At 41.0% G+C, this 22041-nt stretch overlaps 1 pseudogene across 1 annotated transcript; it reads right to left on the bottom strand.

Annotated features, from left to right (window-relative positions):
• Positions 1 to 20767: 20767 nt before the first annotated feature.
• LOC309842923 (small ribosomal subunit protein uS5 pseudogene) lies at positions 20768 to 21703 on the bottom strand (annotated as a pseudogene). Its single transcript has one exon. The product of its transcript is annotated as a small ribosomal subunit protein uS5 pseudogene (transcript).
• Between the last annotated feature and the right edge of the window lie 338 nt (positions 21704 to 22041).

The raw sequence follows: 22041 nt of genomic DNA on the forward strand, positions 1-22041 counted from the left end.
GCCTTGAATCTGTCACTAGAGAACACCCATGGCCTCACTCTCTGGGTTCTGGGTGCCCTGGGAATGGCAGGAGGCTCTGAAAAGCGCGTGGGGGTGCAGAACTATGGGGGCTAGCCTGCCTGCTGGCAGGGGGGGAGTACCTCCTGTGGCGCTGTCCCCGGCCTGACCCCCTGCGGACAGGGTGTGGCGCAGCGTCTGCGGTGGTCCTGGTGCCCTGGGGTTGGCGGGAGGCTGCGCCCAGCTCCTGGACTGCGTTTTCTGCTTCAGGTGAGGGCGTGTCGTGGTGTCACTTTACCTGTGAGCAGAGGGTCCTCCAGAGAAGCCATGGGTCGGGGAGGGGCAGCAGGCGGCGGGAACGGAACAGGACACCGCGGCCTCAGGGGCTAGGCTGAAGCATGGGAGTGCAGGGGCAGCGAGTATGGTGGGTCCTGCAGTCCCAAATGGGCTGCAGCACAGCACACTGGCGCTGCGCGCCCCTCCTTCCCGCCTGGGCAATTAGCAAAGCCCCTCTTCCGGCCGCCCCCGCCCCCCTCCCTCCTGAGTCCTCTGAGAGCTCACTTCCAGCTTTGGAAATAAGCAAAGACCCTTCTCTGCGCTGGCCCCGCCCCCTCACTTCTGAGGCTGGAGCCCATGCTGGGGTGCGGGGCTAAGCTCCCAGTGGAGCATCTCAACAGGAAAAGGTCCACCCAAGGGAAGCTCAAAGTGATACGTGCCAGGCACTGTGTCAGGTGTTGGAGCTAAAGGGAAGGAGAGCTTGGAGGCTGGCTGGGGAGGGACATCCATGACACAAGCACAGCTAGAAACGGAGGCCAATGCTAGAAAAGAGAGAGCATGCTGCATGGAGAGTGTGTACCATGGGGCTTGTGAGCTCATGAATAAGTGGGAGTAACTGGAGTGGGGAGATGGGGGAGAGAAGAGGGTCTTCCCATCAATGGGAATCACCTGTGCTTGGAGGCAGGTGCCATGAGAGGTCTCCACAGGAAGAAGGAGGCAGTGTGGTTGAAGGGCAGAGAGATGGGGCAGAACAGCCATCTCCATTCCTGTGTGTTCATAGGCTTCCAACGTTTAGATACACCCTTGTTCGTGGTGTATATGTTGGCAATTCTTCCAGGTTTCTGTTGTTTTGATGCTCCATCAAGACAAAACAACTTCCGCTTATCTTTTGTCTCTCGAAGGCATAAAATGACTCTCGCTGACTTATGCACAAACACTTTGGCTCTCTTCTCCTTGGGAATAGCATAACCTATGTCTTCCCTGTTTCTTCACTTGCAAGCTATGAGTATCTTTATAGTCGAAGGAAATCTCCTATGGTCAACAGAAGGACGAGCTAGTTTAATATTTGCTGTTTTCTTATGGATGTTTTCTACCTTTTTTTTTTTTTTTAATTTGGAATTTCAACCACTCTTCCAAACTGTTTGTATTGACGGGAGACTTTAGTCCTGATACTGAATGTATTATTGATAGGTAATAGTTCACTTTCTCATTTCGGTTGGCTTCTGACTTGGATTCTATTTGCCTTTCACCTATATGGTATTTTCTTGGGGTTGCTTCATTGGTACGATTCCTCGCTTCCTTCCCATATTTTGCATGTCTTATCTTTGTGTGTTTGCATGTGCATGTGTTAATGCTGTGTGGTGTGTGTGTGTTTCACATCACAATTATTATTAAAATACGAGAGAATGGAATTCGGTCTCTTGTGGGTAGCAATTCATTTTGACATGCCTTGAAATCTCACATTCCATCAGTTTCAGGAAATCTCCTGCAAGGAATGTCATCTCTTGTCCTCTTCAAGTAACACGTGTTCTCACAAAACTGCTTTCCAAAGAACAGCACCATTTGAATTTCTCATTAGAGTCATACTGTTTGTACCAATACCCTTTCTTTTTCGTATGATTCTTGAGTGTCATGAGTTAGTGAAATCGTCTGTCTGATGTCGTTCTGAGAATGATAGATGTGACAAAGCCCAATGCTCTCCGCAAGACTGCCATAAGAGACAAGTGGAAGAATTCCTTCTTGCTTATGTCTCAGTACGAATTGCGGTGACATGGAGGAGAGTGAGATGGTAGTAGTGTCTAATAACCTCATGCTTGTCTTCAGCTATGAAGGCAACAGGAAGATGAACACAACAACTGCATTGGGGTGGAAATTGACCTGAAGCCTACAAGATAAACTCCACAGCGAAAGAAAACGGAAGTTGCAGAGATGATGGGAGAAGGTTGGAGACATGGCTCAGGGGATATTTGGTTGGTTAGTGGATCAGAGGGCTGGATCCCATGAAGAGTACCAAGGCACAGGAGAGCAGGGCACACTGGGAACCCACAAGGAACCTGTTTCCCAGTGCCGTTGACTGTGAGACGCAGAGGGTCTGAAGGGCACGAGTACTTTACAACACAAGTGTTGAAGGCTGAAGTTTTCCTATCAGCAGGCTTGGCACACATCAACTTGAAGGAACACCATCTTTTTCCTGCATATGACACCAACAAGCGACCAGGAGCAGACAGCCTGGAGACAATGATCAGAGAGAGACAATACTAAGTGACGCACTGGGAAGATGGTGAGTAGTGGGAGTGATTCCGTGAAAGGCAGTGTTCGTGGAGATGTCTCAATGTGGACATAATAAATTTTGGGCTCTCGCAACAGCAGCATCAAGACAAAGCTACTGGCCAAGACAGGTATGTGAGGACATAGGCTGCCTAGCCAGCCAACTCGAAATCCCGACAGTGGAATACTTGGAAAACTGCCTTCCTCAGTCCAAGATGCTTAGTCCAAGGACAACGACTCTCCCATAGGGGACGAGAAGAAAGCTTTGACCACATGTTCTCTTCTGAACACAGCATTCTGCAGGCCTGCGTTCTGCTGAGTTGCTCGAATTTCTCCTTTCACAGGCACACCAGAGCCCACCAAGGTAAACCTCTGCATATTCAACCCGGACCCTAAAAACAACAAACGGCCGGAAAGGAGAGCTACAGCAAATGACTGGCCTCCAGGACAGGGTCAGCCACAACACAAACAGCAGTGGCATGCATGCCACATACACACTCACAAACACACACACACGCACGCACTCAACAAACCTTAAGGGCCAGCCCTGGGTACTCCGGATCTCTTCCTCCTAAATAAATTACCCTCAGGTTAGAAAGCAGAATGAGTTTAACGAATACAGAGAGGTGACAGAGACTTAGATCCAATGCAAAGATGAAAAAATCAATTGATGCCCAGGTAAAGGAAGAAGGAATGATTATGGCTAGGCAATCAGAGTGAACCCTCTACATAGAAAACGCCCGATGCGGGATTGAAAGCAGGGGCCTGGATACTCGCTGTACGTCAGAAAACATAGGAGATATCAGAGAGTCTCGAACCACAGAGATAAAACTGATAAAGATAAAAGCACCTAAAGAACTCCTGAAGAGAAGATTGGTAGGAGACTGTACACTGCAGCTCCATGCAGGATCCCATGATCTTACCTCCAGAGGCTTTTCCAAAAATTCCAATGCTGTTTCAGTTCTCATCATTTGAATTCGGGTGGCCCTCCAAAGATAGGGTCCTTATTCAAAAGAGCGAGACTGATACAAAGTGAAGGTCAAGCAAACGTTAATTTTGCACAAAGCATCGAGAATCATATTGACCGGTCAGGGCCTTCTCTTGCAAAGAGGCAACCCCTCCCAGCCTCAGAGACTAACATTTATAGCGGTAGTTTAGCCAGGCTATACAGACGTGGCCAATGAGATAACAATACAGAAAAAACTGCACAGTCGTGCTAAGTCTGCTACACCACAAAAACAAAAATGCTAGGTAACACATGGGTGGACAATTGGATCTCAATTTACCCTAGTAGATATATGCGTGCCCCTCTAATGGGATGTCTTCACCTGGCCTGATTCACCCTTGTATCTAGGCTTTGAGAGTAAGCTCCTCTGGGAGGAGTAGGGTCAATTTTGTTTACAGCATGGGTTCAATATAAGTTTACTGCAGAAACACAAAATGACTCCCTCTGGCCTAGCGGACCTTATAATGAGTAGCTGTAGCATCCCTAGAAATAGAGCCAAAATGACTTCCAAATCTTCAAAACTGACGATTTACCAAAAGCAGATTCTACATCCTAGAACCTTAGGTCCAGAATGGACTCATGTACTTGGAGTCCACAGGAGCAAGCATGGAGCATGTTGGAAAAGACCCATAGCCCAAGTGAAGCCATCTGAAAGACTTCCATGCCCGTTTCAGGAAGACAACTTGTATCTTCAAAAGGACGCATTGAAGAGGATTCAAATGTCAAAGAACCTGGAGCATTCCCACAGGGTCGTGCAGATACCCTCTGGAGGAGTACATGTAGATGTGACAGCACAAGCCTGCCTTCACCCTCTCATGAACATCCCCCAAATAGTTTCATGGGATAAGCAAACAATGCCTCTTGTGGAAGATGGGCGTGTTCTAATGGAGGCAGCAGAAGATGAACAGTGGGACAACAAAGGGCCATTAGAGAGCCACAGACAGCGTATGCTACAGGTTGGTGAGGATATTCAGGAAGACAAGGAACTGGAGAATGAACATTGGAGCTCTGAGCGAAGGTCTAGCATTTGAGATAATGGGAGGTTCTCTGAACCTGGCTGCCTTCCATAGAGATCTAGGTCCAAATTAAAGAAAACATCCTCTGGCCACAGTCAATCCTTGTACCCCGGTTGTGTTTTTGTCTTTTTGTCAAACAATGCACATGCACATATTTGACAGAGAGACAGAGAGATCACAATCAGGGTGTAGAGCTGGAGAGGGAAAAGCTGACTTACCCCTGAGCAGGGAACCTGAGACCAGAGTCGATGCCAAGACCCTGGGATCATGAGTTGAGCTGAAGGCCGCCTCTGAACTGATAGACACAATCCATGACACAACCTTTGACTTCTGAATATGTCCTAGTTCTAGACGTGAACCACTGCTCTGTCATTGTTCACAAATGAAGGGGAAATGGATTTTGGCTTGGGCTGGTGTTGCTTGAGCAACCTGGCCTGCTTTGAGAGCTGGTATAGTTTGTCCTCTTGAGGTAAGTGATTTGGCTATGTACAAACTACACTCCCACGCATATTTAGGTAAAGAGAATTCCTCCATTGAATGAAACTATGTCTTGTGGTTCCATGCTTCTGTGGATGGTGATGTGAGTCCTCCTTGCCTCTGAATCTGGATCTCTGTTTCTGCTCCCAGATGAGGGACAGTTTTAGCTCTGAATTCTCAAATCCATGTTCAGCCCTCCTTTTTTTCTCTCACTCCTACTTCTCCTACAATAAGCACCTCTTTCTATTCCTTGGAGTCAATGACTTTCCTAAGCTCATTGTCATGTTTCATCATTCTTCCTTCTTTCTTTGGATTTGTTTCCTTATTTACCATTCCTTTTCTGCCAGGTCAAAAATTTGGTCCTTTGCTTCTGCCAGCTTCTTGGACTTTTCCTTCAGTCTGCTACCAATCTTTTCTTTAGAAATTCTTTATTTATTTTATTTTATTTTATTTTACTTTATTTTATTTCTATCAGTTTAATCTATGTGTTTTGAGACTCCCTGATATCTTTCTGCTTTCAATCCTCCATTGGGCGTGTTATATGTGAGGTTTCACTCCGATTACCTGGCCATGATAATTTCTTGTCTTCTTCCTTGGCAACAATTGATTCTTCCATCTTTGTCTTGGATATAGGTCTCTGACTCTTTCTCAGTATTTGAAAAATCAATTCTGTTTTTTATCCTGATGGTAATTTCTTTAGAAATAAGATATCATGGAGTGCCCAAGGGCTGGCCCTTGAGGGAGTCTCAGGTATGTGTGTGTGGCATGCATGCCCTCTGCTGTTGTATCATAGCTGCCCCCTGTCCTTGAGACCAGTCATCTGCAGAGGCTCTCTTTGCCAGCCTTTTGGTGTGTTTGGGGTCTGGGCTGAATAGGCTGAGGTTTAGCTTGGTGGGATCTGGTGTGCCTGTGAAAGGAGAAATTCAACCTTCACAACAGAATGAATGCCTGTAGCATTCTGTGGTCAGGGGACAGCCTATGGACAGGGCTTTCTTCTAGTCCCCTATGGGAGAATCTGTTCTCTTAAAATGAAGCAAGTTGGACTGAGGAACACAGTACCCTATGTGTTCCATGGTGAGAATTTCGTGTTTGCAGGAGAGGCAATTAAAGCCCTCACCAACCTGTCTTTGGCCAGTAGCTCGGGCTTGATGCTGCCTGTGCGAGAGCCCCAAATTTCTTTTGCCCCCATCAAATCATCTCCAAGAACACTGCCTCTCACTAATGTACAGCCAGAACCCACCATCTTCCCACTGTGTCACCTGGTATTGTCTCTAATCGTGGTTTCCAGGCTGTCTTCACCTGGCTGTTTGTTGGTGTTCTCTGACAGAGAAATACAGTGTTCTTTTGAGTTGATATGCCAAGGCTGCTGATCTAAAATCTCCAGGCCTCAAGGCCCTTTGTTGGCATGAACTAGTATGATTCAGACCCCCTGATGGTCAGAATCAATGGAATTGGAGAACGTACTCCTTGTGGGTTCCAAGTGTGCTCCGATCTCTTGTGGCTTTGCCCATTGCATTGTCTCACTGCCTTCTGAATTACCAACTTTCCACTTTTCCCCTAAACCATGTCTCCAGTCTTCTCCCATAGTGATTGCAACTTATTCTCTCTTTTGCTATGGAGTTTGCTTTGTGGGCTCCAGTTCATTTCTGCCATGTTGAAGTTGATGTGGTAATCTTCCTGTTGTGTTCCTGGATAAAGACAAGTCTGGAGTTACCAGACACTACTACCATCTCACTGTCCTGAAAAAGCCCCACAGAATCTTACCCAGCCATAAGCAAGAATGAATTCTTTCCACTTGCCTCATGTGGCAGAATTGTGGAGAGCATTAGCCTACGTCACATCTATCAGTCCCAGAAAGACAAATAACATACAATTTCACTCTCTCATGACTGTCAAGAGACATATGAAAAAGCAAGGGAAAAATGGACAAATAATACGACACTACCCAGGCACACAAAATGTGGTGTTTGTTGAGGTCAGGTTTGAGAAAATATGTGTTTATCAAAGAGGACAAAAGATGACATTCTTTGTAGGAAATGTGGCTGAAAGAGAGGGAATGTGAGTTTTCAAGGCATGTCAAATGGAACTGCTATCCATTAAATACCGACTTCCTATCTCCATCAATTTAATTATAATTGTTATTTGAAACACACTCAGCACACACACACACACACACACACACACACACACACACACACACACAGATAAGACACACAAAAGATGGGGAGGAAGTGAAGAATAGCACTAATGAAGCAAACCCAAAAGAAAAGAACTGAGAGAAAAGGATAAATTCCAAGACACATATTCACTCCAAAGATTAGGTCAGGAAACCTACAAAATCTCAGCTCTGTAGTAGTGACTAAAGCGTTTGAAGCAGTAATCAAACCCCTGTCAACACACAGATGGCGAGGTGCAAATCATTTCCTGTTCAACTCTTCTAGACATTTAGAGAAGGCAATGCCATTTTCTTCTCATCAATTCCACAAATGGAGGAGGTGGATGAACTCCACTTTACTAGTATAAAGACCCAATTCAAATAATGACATTTTAGGAAATAAATTATATTCCATTTCAATAATTAAACATAATAAAAATATAATTCTTTCCTTTTCTCTGTCTGTCTTCACCTGCATTTGAAAGGGCCAGCTTGTTTTTGTATTATTTTGTACTGTTGAGGAAGCCAGCCTGTCATCCATCATCCATTTTTGACAGAGTATTCACTGATGCTTCAGTTCCATATATGACCTAGTACTCCGCCTAAGATATGCCAGAACTCTTCAACACCCATTAGCCCGTTCCCTCATTCCCTGCATGTCTCTTTTTTCCTTGACTCTCAGCTTGATTCCTCAGAGTTCTGAGTTACTCTTGGTTTGTCTCCTTCTCTGACTTATCCCCTTCAGTTTTTCCTTCTTTCTACTAAGGGCCGTGGTATTCGTCCTAGGGCACATATGAGAGAAGCCATATGATATTTCCCTATGTCTCCTTGCCCATTTCATTTCACAAACCCAGTCCTGTGGCATTCATGCCAGTGCAAGAATCAAGAGTTCATCCTCCCTAATTGCTGAGGAATACTCTGTTGCCAATATGGACCACACCTTCTTTATCCACTAGTCTTTGCAAGGACATAGCAGCTCAATCCTCAGTTCTGTTCAAGTGAGCCTTATATAAGTGTTGTTCTTGTTGCTGTTCTGTTGAGAAAGCCTGCCTATCATCCATCATCCGTTTTTGACAGAGTATTCAGGGATGCTTTAGTTGCATGTACGTCCAGTGCTCCTCTTAATATATTCCACAACTCCTGACTACCCATTAAGCAGTTCTCTTTTTGGTAAACCTCAGCTGGATTCTCAGAGTCCTGAGTCACTCCTGGTAGGTCTCCTTCTCTGACTTTTTGCCCGTCAGTATTCCCTTCCTTTTCCATTTCCCAACAGCAGGGCATGGGACATTCATGTCAAGGCAAGGTCCAGGGGTTCATTCACTTCGATGGCAGAGGAATACTGAGGTGCCGAAATGGACCCAAACTTCCTGATCCACTAGTCCTTGCAAGGGCATTGCGGCTCACTCCAAAGGTCTGCTCGAATGGGCCTTGCAAGCCGTCTATATACGCCGTCCCTTTCCTTCTGACTAAAGAGTCTTGGTCCACATGTCTATACCCGTTACCACAACAAGTACAGTTAACTAATAATGACAACGGTTTCGGTCCAGGCCTCTTCATTGAGAGTTAGCTCAGATGCAGAATATCACTCTCCTCAAAGACTTTGCAAAGGTATTTAAGGGAAAGCCAGGTAGACAGAGGCCTCATCCCTTAGCCGCGTGTTTCAGAACACTAGGAGACGAGGACACAGACGGCACCATATAGCGATGCCCTCACCTTTTACCTCGGAAAGGGACTTTCCGTACCTTAGTCATCACTGACCCATAAGCAAAAGATGCTGACAAAGTACGCTCTCACCCACAGGACGAGAAACCCCACGGAGAGCTGCTCATACACGCGACCTCACCTTTTCTTGAGATATCTAGAAATTGTAGTGTAAAAGGACACCTTGCCGTCTCCGGGGATATGTTGGCCTAAAGGAAGGTATACTGAATGTCATTTTCCTTCCTCTATGTCTCCAGAAAGGGGAAGTTTGACATTAAACCACAAGACATCCTGAGTTCTTGATCAGGTTCAGAGGGCTCTTGTTTTGTCCTTCCTGGGGCTTCCTACTTAAAGCCATAGGACACCAAGGTCATGGGAGAGGGACAGCTGCTTCAGTGAAGCCAGCATCTGTGATGTCACAAAGCTTTGAGGTCATAGCAACCACTCCTCATCAACCCAGGCCTGATCACTACACTTGACTGGAGTAGTCATGGGTGGGCCAAGAGGACCCCAGGCCGTCCCAAACTGCTGGAGCCGCCTGGGTCTCTCACCAAGGCAGTTTGCGAAGCGAGTCGGTGTCACCTTCTCCATGGCCCAATTCATAGTATTTGGTCGTGAGTGTCAGCACCAGCCCTCTGGACCTCGGAGAAAGGCAAGATGCCGCATTCCATCTTAGCAACGACAAGCCAAGAAACTAACAGACCGCAAGCAATGCCTCAGGGGAGGAAATCTGAGCCCTGCGTAAGGGTGAGACCCTCCCACCAAATCATGGAGCATCTCAACAGGAAAAGGTCCACCCAAGGGAAGCTCAAAGTGAACCCCCGCAACCGTGCCAAAGACATGTCTGGAGTCTTCCACAGAAAGCACACGAGTACCTCAATGGTCTCCAGAAACGGTGCCAACAAGGCCTCCCAATCTTCCAAAAAGACCATGCATCCAAGGCAGAGTCTACACCCTAGAACCTTAGGTCCAGGACGGACTCATGTTCTTGGAGTCCACAGAAGCCAACGGAGAGCATGTTGGAAGAGACCCATAGCCCAATGAAGCCAACTGAAAGACTTCCGTGCCCATTTCAGGAAGACAACTTGTATGTGCAAAAGGATGCATTGAAGAGGATTCGAATGTGGAAGAACCTTGAGCACTCCCTCATGGTGGATCAGCTACCCTCTGTGGAACTGCATGGAGATGTGGCAGCACAAGCCTGCCTTCACCCTCTCATGACCATCCCCCAAATGGTTCCATGCGATAAGCAAACAGTGCCTCTTGAGGAAGATGGGCATGTTCCAATGGAGCCCCGAGAGGATGCACAATGTGTTAACAAGGGGTCAGTACAGCACGACAGACAGCGGATGCTGCAGGTTGGTGAGGAGATCCAGGAAGGCAAAGAACAGGAGAATGAACAAGGAAGCTCCAAGCGAAGGTCGGGCATTTTAGGATGGTGGGAGGTTCTCTATACCTGGCTGCCCTCCATAGGAACCTAGGTCCAAATTCAATAAAACATCCTTTGGCCCCAGTCAATTATTGTGCACTGTTTTTGTCTTTGTTATCTTATCGAACATGCACATGCACGTTTGGACAGAGAGGCAGAGAGATCCCAATCAGGGGGTGGAGCTGGAGAGGGAGAAGCTTACTTGCCCCTGAGCAGAGAACCTGAGAACAGAGTCAATGCCAAGGCCCTGGAATCATGAGTTGATCTGAAGGCCGCGTCTGAACTGATGGACACAACCCGGGACCCAACAATTGACTTCTGAATACCTCCTGGTTCTAGACAGAACCGCTGCTCTGTCATTGTTCAGAAATGCAGGGGATAAGGATTTTGGCTTGGCTGCTGTTGCTTGAGCTATCCGGCCTGCTTCGAGAGCTGGTATAGCTTTTCCTCTTGAAGTCAGTGACTGGGCTATGGACAAACTATTCTCCGATGCCTATTTGCCTAAAGAGAATACCTCCATGCCTAGATTTTCAGGGGTAATGGCACTATGTCTTTAGGTGCTCCGCTTCTGTGGAAGGTGTTGGGAGTCCTCTGTGCCTCTGATTCTGGACCACTTTCTCTGCTCCCAGATGAGGGTCCTTTTCAGCCCCGAGTTCTCCAATCTAGGATAAGCCCTCTTTTCTTTCTCTCACTCTTAATTCACCTACAAGAGGCACCTCTTTCATTAACTTGGTGATTCCCTAAGCTCACTATCATGTTCCATCAAAGAATACATTCAAATGGCCAACAGACACATGAAAAAATGCTCCACATCACTCGGCATCAGGGAAATACAAATCAAAACCAGAATGAGATACCACCTCACACCGTTCAGAATGGCTAAAATGAACAAGTCCGTCAATGACAGATGCTGGCGAGGATGTGGAGAAAGGGCAACCCTCCTACACTGTATGTGGGAATGCAAGCTGGTGCAACCACTCTGGAAAACAGCGTGGACGTGCCTCAAAAAGCTGAAAATAGAACTACCCTATGACCCAGTGCTTGTAGTACTGGGTATATACCCTACAGATACAAACGTGGCATTCTGAAGGGGCACATGCACCCAAATGTTTATAGCAGCAATGTCCACAATAGTTAAACTATGGAAAGAAACTAAATGTCCTTCAACAGATGAATCAATAAATAAGATGTGGTATATATGTTCAATGGAATACTATGCAGCCATCAAAAAAAATGAAATCCTGCTATTTGTGATGACGTGGATGGAACTAGAGGGTATTATGCTTGGCGAAATAAATCAATCTGAGAAAGACAACTATCATATGATCTCCCTGATATGATGAAGTGGAGATGCAACATAGGCAGTTTCGGGCGTACGAAAAAAAAATAAAAAAAGATGGTATTAGGAGGGAGACAAACCATAAAAGACTGAATCTCACAAAACAGACTGAGGGTTGCTGGGGGGAGGTGTGTTGGGAGAGGATGGTGGGGGTATGGACATTGGAGAGGGCAGGTGCTATGGTGAGTGATGGTGAGTGCTGTGAATCACAGACCTGTACCCCTAGGGATAAAAACACATTATATAAAAAATTTTAAAAAATAATTTAAAAAACCCATTAAAGAAAAAACACAGATTGCAAGCCCAGAGCTAATCTCATATTCAATCAAAACTTTTGAAAGTTTTCCCCTTAAAGATCAGAAGAAAGACAAGTGTGTCCATTTTCACTACTCTCATTTGACACAGTAGTGGATGTCCTAGCCAGAGAAACAAGGAACACAAAGAAATAAGAGACTCCAAAAAAAAAAAAAAAAAAGGAAGAAGTAAAATTTTCTTTTTTTGGATAACATGAACTTACATGTTAAAAAATCCTAAAAAATTCACAAAAAATTTGAATAAACAAATTTAGTAAAATTACCAAATACAAGATCAATATATAAAAGAAAAGAATTTTGTTTTGTTTCTTTTTTTTTTTATGGACTGCTTCCCAGTTTGTCATGTCATCCTTGTTCAGTGATCACGCTAATCTTCTCTGCATCATTCCAATTTTAGTATATGTGCTGCCAAAGTAAGCACAAGACAGGAGCATTTTAACATTCTAATGATGAACTATCTGAAAAAATAAAGAAAACAATCTAATTCACAATAGCATCAAAAATAATAAAATACTTAGGAATAGATTTAACTAAGAAGATGAAAGATCTGTACTCCATAAACTATGACATTGATAAAGAAATTGAAGGTGACAGAAATGGAAAGATAGCTCATATTTATGAATGGTAAGAATTAACATTGTTAAAATGTCCATACTACCGTAAACCATCTGTAAATCCAATTCCTATCAAAAATCCAATGTTAGGGGCGCCTGGGTGGCTCAGTGGGTTAAGCCGCTGCCTTCGGCTCTGGTCATGATCCCAGGGTCCTGGGATCGAGCCCCGCATCAGGCTCTCTGCTCAGCAGGAAGCCTGCTTCCTCTTCTCTCTCTGCCTGCCTCTCTGCCTGCTTGTCATCTCTCTCTGTCAAATAAATAAATTAAAAATCTTAAAAAAAAATCCAATATTATTGTTTTACAGAAGTAAGTAAAGAATCCTAAAGTTTATATGAGACCATAAAAGACAACAAATAATCAAAGCAGTTCTGAGAAAGAATGAAGAAGGGAGATTACACTTCTTGATTTGAAACTATACTACAAAGCCCTCATGCTCAAAACAATAAAGTATACTGGCATAAAAACAGACCAATAAACAAGTAGAACAGAATTGAGAGTCCAGAAATAAATCCTTTCATACAGTCACCTAATATTTGACAGGGGCCAACATATGTAATGGGGAAAGATAGTCTGTTCAATAAATGATATTTAAAACTGAATAGTCACATAAACAGTATGAAAAGGGAACCTTATATCACTCATAAGTCTGAACTTGAAATAGATTAAAGACTTAAAGGTGATGCATGAAACTAAATTTCCTAAAGGAAAACATAGGAAAAATTCTCCTTGACATTGGTCTTGCCAATAGTTTTTTGGATACCAGACTAAAAACACAAGCAAAAAAAGCAAAAATAAATAAATGGTATTACATCAAACTAACGTTTCTGCATTGCCAAAAAAAGGGAGAGAGAATGAAAACACAATCCACAGAATGTAAGAAAATACTTACGAATCTTATATCTGAAAAGAGGTTAATAACCAACAGATACAAATAGAAAAAAATATATGATTAAAAAAATAGCAAAAGGATCTCAATAGACTTTTTTTTTCAAAAAAGTTATATAAATGACCAACAGGAGCATTAAAAAGTGCTCAACGTAAAAATCTCAGGGCAAAGTCCTTATGTTGTTGTTGTTGTTGTTTACCTCTGAAAAACACAGCAAGATATTAGAATATATACTACCAAAAAATTGAAACTAACCAATTTTGGTAAATATTGGGGAAAACGGGGAACTTATGCACTGTAATAGGGATATAAATTTGTATGGAAAACAGTATGGAGATTATTCATATTATTAAAAGTAAAATTACCATATGATTCAGTAATCCCACTTCTAGGTATCTATCTAAAGAAAACGAAGTTCACTGTTCAAAGACATATCTGCACTCTTATGTTTATTATAAAATTATTAACTCTAAGCAAGAGATGGAAATAACTTCAGTATCCATTAATGGATGAATGAGTAAAATAAGTATGGTAAATATATACTACGGAATACTACTTAACCATGAAAAATTAAGAAATACTGCCATTTACAACAGCATGGATGGATCTTGAAGGTATTATTCTAAGTGAAATATTTCAAAGATTTTGTATATTTTTTTAATTTATGTATTATGATATCCCTTACATACAGAATCTGAGGAAAAGGAAAACTAATGGAAACTTAGAGTTGAGTTGACAAGGGGTGAACCTGGGGTGGAGTAAGGTGGTCCAAGGGTGCAAACTTGCAACTATAATATGAAAAAGTTCTGGGGATCTAATGTACAGCATGATGATCATAGTTAATAAGATATACATACTTTTTTTTATTGTGCTTCCCTTTATTAAACTTTGCATATATCACATTCTTACAAGTTGAAAGTTTATAGCAATCTTGTATAAAAGAGGTCTGCTGCCACCATTTTTCTAACAACATTTGTTCATTTTGTGTCTCTTTGTCACATGTTGGTAATTCTTGCAATATATCAAGTTTTTTCATTATTATTGTATTTGTTATGGTGATCTGTGATCAGTAATTATGACCCACTGAAAACTCAGAACTAGTGTACTTAAAGTATATACATTGTTTTTCTTTAAAAACATAATGCTTTTGAACAGTGCAGTATAGTTTTTATTTTTTATATGCACTGGGAAACATAATTTTTTATATGCACTGGGAAACCAAAAAATATAATAATTTGACTTAGTTTATTGAGATAATCACTTTATTGAGGCAGTCTGGAACAAAACCCACAAGACCTCTGAAGTTTATCTCTACTATACTATATACATAAAAGTTGCTAAGAGAGTAGATCTTAAAATTCCTTATGATAAATGCATAAAAAACAGTGGCAACTATACGAGATAGTAGATGTATTAACATTTTTATGTAGATTATATTGCAATAAAGATGTATACCAATTTATCAAATTGTACAAAATTTACACAATGTTAAAGGTTTGCAATGTTATAAGAAATCATTTCTTAAATTTACAAATATGTCGATTTTTTTCAATAAACCTGGAAAAAACTTTTTGTAGAATTAATCTATTTTTCAAAAAATGAAGTAAGGCAGTAGAAACTGCAACTAACTCTGAAATAATAGAATATAAAATCCATTTTCATTATATACACTGTGACAAAAAGTATTACTTAGTTTACAATGGAGGAGTACTTATGAAACATGAAGGATGGTCTATAAATAAGGCTGAAAGAGCTCAGTTTTAAGGTTTAAATTTAAAATCTTCTTTTGAAATACTAAACTGACCACCCAGTGTTCCAAACATCAATGTCTTAACTGCATGAATTTATTTCATACAACTCTATAATCTAGTTTCATAAGAAAACAGCATGCAAATTTTGAATAAGACAGACTTGCTTAAGTTTCATGTTCAACAGTAAAGGATACCTCCCTAAAAACAAATAGAAGACAAATCAGCATATTTATTATGATAATTATTATTCATAAAGAGATTCATATTGAATTAGGGAATATATATCCTCAGAGGGGGTAAAGTAAAATGAAATTTATTTTGGTAAATGTGTCTATGAATAGTCAATACAATGCCTCAATATAAATGAATATTACCATTTTGAACAATTTAATTACTATTACTAGAATTATTATAAGTATAAAAATAGCTATCATTTTAGCATGGAATATGAGATTCTCATGCTCCATGCTTCATCACATACACACAACAACGCAGCATAATAAGTATTATCATCACCATTTCATGGGTGAAAAAACTGAGGCTAACACATTTGGATAACTGGTTTATGATTACATGGGTAGCAAAAATGCATCACACTAATTTAGGCTTTATGATTTCAGAATTGTACTCTTACCATTGCACATTCTATTACTCTGTAAATACTTGGCCTGTTTTCATTTGGTTCTTTAATTTTATTCATGTGGTGATGGCTTAAAGCTTCATTTAAAGGAAGCTTAAAAATTTCATTTAACCAAAAGCTCCCAAGAATTAAAAATGTCATTGATCTAATGTAGACATGGATATCATTAGTTAATGGGTAACTATATATTTTCCACTCTAGTGAGATAAAAGAGTATTTTTCTAAGTTTTAGTCTCTCAGTGTTAAAAAGGACTTTGTTAAAATAGAAATATTTAGACAAAGGTGATCAAAAGTCTGGATCAGGTCACCTTAAGGTAAATATTAGGAAACTGAGGAAACAAATGGAGATTTGAACACTGAGCTATGATATAATGAATGGTTTCAAGTATTTAGTAGAGTATAGAAAAGCCCTTTAAAGCCTGGTCTTAGCCTAGCATTGCAGCTTCTGGGATATCTATCTATCATCTATCTATCTAGATATAATGTGAAAACTTTTTTAACTTAAAGATTTTGAGAAATAGAACATAATCAGCACCATAGAAGATCTGTTTATGATAACAACCTAGCCCCTCCTCCCAGTTTGTTAATATTCTCTCTTATTTAATGTAACATTGTGCAAATAGACCACTACTGATCTGCTGTTATGAATGAAATAGCTATAATCATCTGTTTGCATATCCTGGTGAAAATATTCATTTAGTTCCATGTTGTATTTCTAGGAATGGACCAAATTTTTATTTTTATTTTTAAGTTTTCTAAATATTGTCCAACTTACCTCAAATGTTTTTATTATGGGCACTTTCATTCTTTCACATTCTTGCAAGGCAATTTTACTGTTGCCCAATATGGTAAGTGTGTAATAGTATGTCATTTTAGGTTTTAATTTATTATTAATTTAATTTAATTTAATTCCAGATTCATAATAAAGATAAACAGTTTTTATATATGAGTGGCCATTTGGATTACCCTTTCTGAAAAGTGCATGCTCAAATCTTTTGATATCTTAACATTGTGTCATACTGACTTCTTTAATAGTAGATTTTCTGAATGAACTTTAAGCTGTGTAGGTCTTCTCTATTTTATTTTGAACTTGTTTTCATTTCAAAATCTTTATATTTATTTTCATAATCTGCTTTTATTTTTCTTTGTCTATTATCTATCTATCTATCTATTTATTTGCAAGCAAGAGAGAGCGAGCAAGTGAGAGTGCAGGGAGGGATAGAAAAAGAAGGGAAAAGAATCTTAAGCAGGCTCCAGGCTCAGCACAGAGCCCAACTCTGGGCTCTATTTCACAACCCTGACATCATGACCTGAGCCAAATGAAAGAGATAAAATAAAATTAAGGTGTTAAAAAAAAAAAGGAAAAAGAATTGGAGGTTTAATTAAGTGAGCCACCCAGGCACCCCTGTGGTACCTTAAATTAGCTGTCATATTTTTAAAGTTCTAGAGTATCCATTTGTTCATTTATAAAACCTTTCTCAATATCATTTTTAGTGTCAGTTTTTGGTTCAATTTGCTTCCCCTCTCATTTCTTTGAGCAGAGTAATCAAGCCATTTTACAATCTTTATTGATCATTTTAACATCATACTTAATCCCATTTTGTCTATCAAATCTTGTTAATGGTTTTTCTTTGTGTGCTTTGTTACATTTTGCTATGTTCAAGACATTATATTTGAAACTCTTATTGAGTAGGGATAATTAAGAGCTATAATAATGGTATGGTCCTCCTTGGTAGGATTTTCTCTTATATCTGAGACTCTACAAGACAATCATACTCCAAATTCAGTGATTGACTTTCTCAGTTTACACAGAAGGCAAGGTAGGCTATAGTCTTATTTCTGCTTCTCCTTGTGCTTTGGGGATCTCTAGTTAAATTTGGGTTGTACCAAAGTCCTCAAATTTGATTGCTGCTGGATTTTGAATTTTGTTTCTCTAGTATCAAGAGTCTATGAACAACACAGCTCAGTGTGTTTTAGCAGTTTCAAATGCTCTCATAGCTAAAATGGCTTCAGGGCATATATCTCTAGGCTCTCATTGTATTTTGTATTTTGGCCCAGTAATCCCTCACTTATTTTTATAATCATTCTGATATTTTTAACTTTAAAAGCTATTTTGTCTGGATTTTTAGTTGTCTTAAGTAGGAGTTTTTAGATCACCATTACTAGAAGCAACAACAAATATACATGAAAATATCTGCAGTAGTTTATCACATCTTTATGGCTTTGAACTTCCATAAGCTGAGGCATCCTTCTCTAATCACTTAGGCAAACTCCAATTTACCCTTTAAAACAACCCAAGAATTGCTTCATTTAAGAACATGTTCAGGGATGACTCTTCCCCACTGTTCTTACCAACATTCCCACACACTCTTTGCTACCCAAAGCTTGTTTATGAACTTTCGTTAGGTATATCAGCGTGACCAGAATTTTGCTCTATTGTATTTTTGTCCTTTAGAGCTTTAATTAAATATGAATTCCATAGAAAGTCTGTCCCTTTTCTTTCAAACCTGGGTTAGTTATTTCTTCTCATTCTTTGTCAGAAGTTACTTTATTAGAGAAACTTATAGCTCTATTGTGACTTTGGAGCCTTTACAGTTTTTCGACTGGAAAAATCACCCATCCCTGAGATTTTTACGCAGCTTCCTAGCTGATATTATTCAGAAATCTGTTCAAAGCAGACTTTTTCAGGGAGGCCCTTTTGGACCACTCAGTTTAAAAACCTCTTCTCAATCACTGCTCTTTTAAAAATGTGCTTATTTAGTTCAAATATGCATCTCTATTAAAGAAAAATCAGTACGTTTTTTTTTTTAAAGTTGGCTTACCTATTATCTATCTCTCCCATTAAAATGATTCCTCTGGGCTGGGGTTTTGTTGTGCTCATCTTAGGCCAGGCACTCAATAAATTGTCTCTGAATGATTGAATTGTTTGACTCCCTTGCTAGATTCTCAACTTCATGAGGCCAAGGATTGTTCTATTCAGTCCTTCTTTATCCTCAATGTCTGTTATATTGCAGTCACTTACATGACTAATGGGAAAAATCACAGAAAGAAAGAGTTAAAACTACATAAAAACCCCGTAGGTTCAATAACACAAAGCTTTCTAAAATTATTTAGCCCAGGAATTGAATACTGGCTGCACTTTTGATTTTTTTTAAATGGTATTGAATTTAATTTAAATGGAAATACTGGAATGGTAGAATAATAAAAAAATTATAAAAGCAACTTGCTCCTTAAAGTAAGAATTATATAGGACATCTCTTCTAGAAGCAAAATTTTCAAATGACAAACATCTGAAAGCATAGAAGGAGAAGTAAGAGTGTGAATTGTATTTCAATGCTCTTTTCTTTATATTCAACAAACAGCTTCATTCACACACCTTTCCAATTTTTTCAACTCTTTTGACAAAGCCTTCAGAGGAGTTACTGCTGATGACAACCATCACAGCCTAACAGGAGAAATTTTATAAAGAAAAATAATAGCATGTTTTTCCCAAATTGTTAAGGATATGGTGAAGCTCTGTCGGATTCAAAGGAGGAATGTGCAATTCCATGCTATATATAATAATAACTTGTTTTAATAGTGGCTTTGCAATTTTTCAGATATATCCATTTACTGAAACCACTATCAAATAAACAAAAACAAAGAAATGAACAGGGGTTCGAGACAGAAATTATCTAATCTAAAAATAGCACATGTTCACAGAATACACAACACATATCCCAAGTACTACTATAGGTTTCAAGTAATAGTCAAAACAATAGTAAACATGATTCAGACCCTACCAGTCAAATCATAAATGGGACCTTAACTGTAAATCCTTATCTTTAGATCAAAGCGGGTAATTGGGGGCTGAAGATACATTATAGAACTAATATGTTATAGAACTCCTCTGAAATGAGTCATTTATTCCATCACTTTTCCTGCACAGCTGCTGACCCATGTTTTGGTTCCTGGAAATAGCTGCTACCCTGTCATACTTCTTAAAAGCACATATATTGATAACTCTACTCATTCCTCCATTCCTCTGTGACTGTCACTGTGTTAAAATGTGGAGTCAGCTGACTCACTTGTGATGGTAATAAAGTAGATGAGTTTGCAAAGTATTTTGTTATTTCTAAAAATGCAAAAACCAAATTACATTGAAATCATAAGGGGTGTTTCAGGGAGAGCTGTAGGATGTGGTTTCTTGTGTAATCCACAGAGATTAGCTCCAACACATATTTAAACTCTCCTCTAGGAGCAACCTTAGTGGTAAAGCAAGAAGATAAACAGATGTATACACACCCTGGCACAAAATTATCACTTATGTTTGGCTTCCTAGTCTCCTCGTGTTACTTATTTATCTTAACTTCTCTCTGAAATCAGGGAACACAGAATCTCAATCAGTAGACATTTTTCTACTGAATTACCCAATAGTCCGATCATACCCCTAATACTTTTTAAAATTATTTCACTCATAATCCCAAATCTGCTTTGCTTCCTCATCTTAGTACACTGTAATTTGATTTCAAAATGAGGACAGTTGTCAGTAATGCCACATTCGTTCATCTATTTTACAATTCCATGTGCTTATAACTATGAAGATATGTTAATAACATCCATTCCAATAAGCCACCCTAAATTTATTATCATGAAACAAGACCTCAAGAAAGAGAATTCAAAATCATCCATGTATTTGCAACTTATTGCAATAAAGCCTTTATCAATAGACTTCCCTGTGCACATGGTGGTCAAATTGCTGGTGAAAACCAGCCAGATCTATTACAAGCTTTCTCATGGCTTCTAGGTAACCCAAGTGAGCCTTTATTGATACTGGGAAGGGATAAAGCAGGGAAGGGATAAACAGTGCTATAAGATTTGGCTAGACAAAAGTAATGACTCTCATTACAAAGTGAGTATTTTTTTTTCAAGCTTTAGTTCAGTTTATTTTTCTTGTATAAAACTATGTAGTAGCCACAGCTGGAGCCTGGGTCCTCTGAACAGAGACTCTGGTGTGGGTCTTCACAAGATGGTCCGTGAACTCCTGATAGGGAGACTTGGTGAACACAGTCTCCTTCCAGAGATCAGGGGTGAGATAGCTGTAGGTCTTGGAGATGGCATCGAAAGTAGCCTTGGCAAAGTTCCCTAGGGTGGCAGTGCAGCCCCTGGCCGAGGTGTAGCAGTCGTCAATACCAGCCATCATCAGCAGTTTCTTGGGCACAGGGGCCGAGACAATGCCAGTGCCTCTGGGGGCGGGGATGAGACGCACCAGCACAGAGCCACAGCGGCCAGTCACCTTGCACGGGACAGTGTGGGGCTTGCCGATCTTGTTCCCCCAGTAGCCTCGCCGCACAGGGACAATGGAAAGCTTCGCCAGAATGATGGCTCCGCGGATGGCAGTGGCTACCTCCTTGGAACACTTGACATCCAAACCGACGTGTCCATTGTAATCTCCGATGGCGACAAATGCCTTGAACCTGGTCCGCTGGCCCGCGCGCGTCTGCTTCTGCACAGGCATGATCTTCAAAACCTCGTCCTTGAGGGAGGCTCCCAGGAAGAAGTCGATGATCTCAGACTCCTTGATGGGCAGGGAGAAGAGATAGATCTCCTCCAGGGACTTGATCTTCATGTCTTTGACCAGGCGGCCCAGCTTGGTGACGGGGATCCACTCCTTGTCCGCGGCCTTGCCCCCGCGAGCTCCGCGGCCTCGGCCCCGGCCCCGACCACGGCCCCGGCCCGCCCCGGCCCCGGATGCCGCTGCCGAAGCCACCGCGGAAACCGCCGCGGCCTCCCATTCCAGGGCCCCCGGGCCCTCCGGGCCCTCCCGCAGCACCGGCGTCATCCGCCATTTGGTGTTCTCTCGGAGAGGAAACAAAGTGAGTATTTTAAAGCAAAAGAGCCTGTTGGGAATATTGTTTTATAAAATAGTGGTTTTTTTTATTAACTTTTTAAAATTCAATTAGGTAACATATAGTGTACCAATAGTTTCAAATGTAGATTTCAGTTATTCATCCATAGCATATAATAGCTAATGCTCAGTACTTACTGTTATAGCTTCTTGAAAGCAGAATTTTAACCCACTGAGCCACCCAGGCGCCCTTGAAAGCAGAATTTTAGATCACATTTTCTGATTACTTCCATGTCGTACAACACTTTCCTGCTAGCAACCTTCAAAACATACTGTTTGTTAGAG

The sequence above is a fragment of the Mustela nivalis genome (genome assembly GCF_964662115.1).
Source record: "Mustela nivalis genome assembly, chromosome: 10".
In the NCBI taxonomy this organism is placed as follows: domain Eukaryota; kingdom Metazoa; phylum Chordata; class Mammalia; order Carnivora; family Mustelidae; genus Mustela; species Mustela nivalis.